The sequence below is a fragment of the Rutidosis leptorrhynchoides genome, chromosome 3, assembly GCF_046630445.1.
Source record: "Rutidosis leptorrhynchoides isolate AG116_Rl617_1_P2 chromosome 3, CSIRO_AGI_Rlap_v1, whole genome shotgun sequence".
Taxonomy (NCBI): Eukaryota; Viridiplantae; Streptophyta; class Magnoliopsida; order Asterales; family Asteraceae; genus Rutidosis; species Rutidosis leptorrhynchoides.
In genome coordinates this window covers 382,814,235-382,818,258 of record NC_092335.1, presented here as the reverse complement: position 1 = coordinate 382,818,258, position 4,024 = coordinate 382,814,235, and the positions used below count along the sequence as shown (strand labels likewise).

The 4,024-nt window shown below is 34.3% G+C and overlaps 1 long non-coding RNA gene across 3 annotated transcripts; it reads left to right on the top strand.

Annotated features, from left to right (window-relative positions):
- The first annotated feature begins 1,071 nt into the window (after nt 1-1,071).
- Nucleotides 1,072-3,706, top strand: LOC139897668 (uncharacterized). 3 transcript variants are annotated; one of them, XR_011776725.1, is made up of 4 exons: nt 1,072-1,274; nt 1,813-1,929; nt 2,152-2,398; nt 2,880-3,706. It is a non-coding gene; the product is annotated as an uncharacterized lncRNA (long non-coding RNA). The 3 variants fall into 3 exon arrangements; XR_011776724.1 differs by having other exon boundaries at nt 1,813-2,398; nt 2,880-2,995; nt 3,239-3,706; XR_011776723.1 differs by having other exon boundaries at nt 1,813-2,398.
- The last annotated feature ends 318 nt before the right edge of the window (nt 3,707-4,024 follow it).

The following is a 4,024-nucleotide window of genomic DNA, read 5'->3' as shown; positions in this document are numbered from 1 at the left end:
CAAAACAAGATTTGGTTGGTTATGGAGATGCAGGTTATTTATCTGATCCACATAAAGCTAAATCTCAAAATGGATATGTATTCCTAAATGGAGGTACCGCAATATCATGGCGTTCTCAAAAACAAACACTTGTTGCAACATCATCAAATCATGCCGAAGTAATTGCATTACATGAAGCCAGTCGGGAATGTTTTTGATTGAGATCAATGACACAACTCATTACTGATTCTTGTGGACTAGAACGCAATAAAAGTTCAACAACTATCTATGAAGATAATGTAGCTTGCATAACACAGATGAAAGAAGGGTATATCAAAAGTGACCGAACAAAACACATACCCCCTAGATTCTTCTCATACACTCAAAATCTCATTAAGGACAACCAGATTGAAATGAGATATGTTCAGTCCAGCAAAAACTCTGCTGACCTTTTCACCAAAGCACTTCCAACTGCTATTTTCAGAACACACGTTCATAATATTGGCATGAGGCATGTTCAGAAGATGTAACAACTCAGGCGTTGCCTACTTGAGGGGGAGTCAACTCTATGCTGCACTCTTTTTCCCTTAGCTAAAGTTTTATCCCAAAGGGTTTTCTTTAGCAAGGTTTTTAACGAGGCAGTACTAGTTATTCACTAATAAAATTATCATCCAAGGGGAAGTGTTATAAAAGTAATAATTGGATGATAATTTTATTATTATTATAGATATTGCATAGTATATTTTTTTGAGTATAAATAGGTGTGTTGAGTTAGAGTTTATTGGATGTATTTTTTGGTTAACAAAAAACACTCTCTCTCTCTCTAGATTCCAAATGCCACCAAACTCTCATTGTACATTTTTCTATAAATAAAAAATCAATTACTCATACCTTTTATTCAACCTTTGTTTTCTCCGTTTTACAGTATCTCTATCTCTATATACCTTCTACAGTCAAGAACCACTAAAGGTAGTTATAAGCCTACTGAATTATAACAATACATATGTACATTAGAGCAAATTTTAAGCACTGTTCCGCAACAGTAACTCCTCAACAGTAACTAGGCCTTTTAATTCCAGTCAACTACATCTGCCAATTTTATAACCAAAAAAGGTTATTTTCCCCACAATTCCTGAATCTTCTTCCCATCTGCTCCGACTTCCCTTGAGGCCTTGACGCTACACCGTCACCTCTCTTCCCGCTTTCATCTTCTAATTTATAATATTGCACCACCCTACTTATTTACTCCATCAGATCATCCCAGAAGCTTCTCCATCACCAAGCTTCGTCGTCAGGTAATTAGGTTTTGATGATTATCCTTTGTAGTTCGATTGATCACCTGATTAATTTTTCGAATAATTAGGAGTCTTAATTAGGAGCGTCTTTATTTGATAATAACTTTTATCACGAGTTATTGATCAGTTAAAATTAGTTTTATATTGTTAGTATATGCATAAAACAAAAAAAAATTATACTGTTTATATTTTGCTTTGCAAGTTTTTATCTTTATTTTTTATTTTTGCTGTTAAGGGTTGTCCTCGAGTTAGGTAAAGTGGTTGCTTCAGAATTTTTACTTATGGTGAATCTATTGAGTCTAAATTTTGAAGATTCACATATAGCAATTGAAAAAGAGTCAATTTTCATGTATTTAATTGAGTAATTCTCGACGTCAGTGTCACCGCCACAACCACCATCGCCTAGGTCTCAGGTGGTATTCTTCGCCGCCGTCATCCCCCGCGTAACCACCGTCGTGTTCGTCTCTTGCTATCCACTCCGTCGCAACCACCACACCCAAATATTAGGGTTTAATTTCCTTTACCCTTTTCAATTCAGAGTAATCGTCGGTGACAGAGTAGAGCAGAACAGAGCATCGGTGGTCAAAAACGGAAGGGCGGTAACTCTGAGCTGTAAATCTTCAAACTTTGCTTATACTAGCAGTGAAAATAATTGGTTAACACTTTTTTCCTTTCACTTTTAATTTTAATTACTACTACTGTAATATTTTATCTTATGATAATTTAAAAAAAGTGCTAATTTGTAAGTCTGTGCTATGCAATTTTTTATAATAATTTGATCAACAATTTTGATTTTTAACTTAGCAAAGTGTGGTTATTGATATTGATGATATGTACGATTCCATCTTAATGCGGTTTTACTTTACTATCTGCCAAGTATCTACATCATTTTTCTAAGGTTTTGGAGGCTGAGGTGTGTGAAGGCTGTTGAGGTGCACCATGGAGCATGAGGAGGTTTTTGGGGCTTAATTTGCTCTGGCTGTGAATGTTTACCATGGGGAGGTTATTAGGGTTCTTAGGGCGGGTGAGGTGCACTATGTGGAGGTATTTGAGGTGTTAATCTGTTAAGGTCGTGGAGGCTAAGGCGTGTGGAGACCAAATCGTGTCAACAAGCTATTGCTGAGGTATAAACTACAAAGTTCGTTCTGTTTAAAATTTAGTTTACATGTTTATATATAATGTAGTATCCTTGGAATGACATCACAAGAACCCTCATAATGGTATGTGTTAGTACTATTTTATTTACATGGCTATTTCAACCCATTTTTCTAAGAGCAACGGGCTATAACTAAATAACAAGCAACTATTTGGTAAATGGGAATGATTTCAACAAGTATAGTTATTAAGTTATTCTCATGTTTTATCATTGATCATTGATGCTTTGGATTTTGTAGAGTTTTGGTTACTTTGAATGGATATTATAAATCATTCAGATAATTTTGAGTGTAGTTGTGTTTTTTATGTGTTTGTGTACGTTGGTGGTCATGACTTGCGTTGTGCTATGAATTTCATTCATTTTATACCCGTGCGTTGTCTGCACGAAATGTGATTGTTTTGTATACTTTTGGTATCTTTTTTAATAGCTTTGTTTTCTGATATCTAAAGGTCTAACAAACAGCTGCTGTTCCGTTTCGCCCAAAGACATACTGGGCACCACCACGGGTGAAAGTCAGCGCCTGTTATCCGAGGTTGCAAGGTGTCTTCCCGTCCTCAGCTTGAAGGTATACACCATTTTTTGTCAATTCAAAGCAGTACATGTTGTGTATCGTGTTTGTATACTCTTTTATATTGTGCAACATAATCTTTTTGTGACCATATATTTTTTAGGGTCTGTTCTGTTTATATGGCCATATTAGTAGGGCATTTTAATTTAGTTGGTAATATCATATAGGTTTTAATCTTATAAATTTATACAGCACGTTTGATATAATTCCTTAATAAAATTTGTTGCTTTTCTTGATCAGGTTATACATAAGTGGAATTCAACGAGTAGGACATGGTATGCATTATATGTGCAAATGGATATGTATAGTACTCTTCACATGATAAATAGGACAAGTGAGAATTGATATAATAAGAACATATAATGCATACCACGTACATGATAAATATATAAGTGTGAATTGATAATAAGAACTGTTCGTATTTCATTTGTGGCCAGCTTAATATTAACATCTTTTGTCTAAGTTAGCTATGTGTTAATATTACATTTTTAATTTGTTAAGCAAAAGCATTGTGTGTCCCTACATTTGCAGCTACTTACGATCAGTAATTTGATAGTAGCGCTGTTATATTTGGAGTTAGCTATATGTCGGTACGGGACATTCATTTCCGAAGCTACGCCTTGGTTGATGTTCTTTAATATATACCATTTTTGTTGTATGTTTAATGTTAGTTTATAATTTATGATGGTTGTTCCTTTTTGTTCTTCACCGGTGGCTGCCTTTCATAAATAGTTGAATAATTACTTTTGTTAACATATAACGCGTTTGACGATAAGATTTGTAGCTTGAAGCAACAGGATGGATGGACGTACGGAGTCAGCTGATAGAACAAAACTATAAGATGTCAACTATTTTTTTAACCTTATTTACCAGAGAGTTTGCATTCAGTTACATATTTTATGTTTCTATGTTTTTTGGTTTATATTGTTATGTAAACATTTTGTAAAGTACCATTGGAGACTAATATAATAGTAGATATGATAATCGTATTTTAGTCTTCATATAATTTTAGTGTTCATAGTGTGT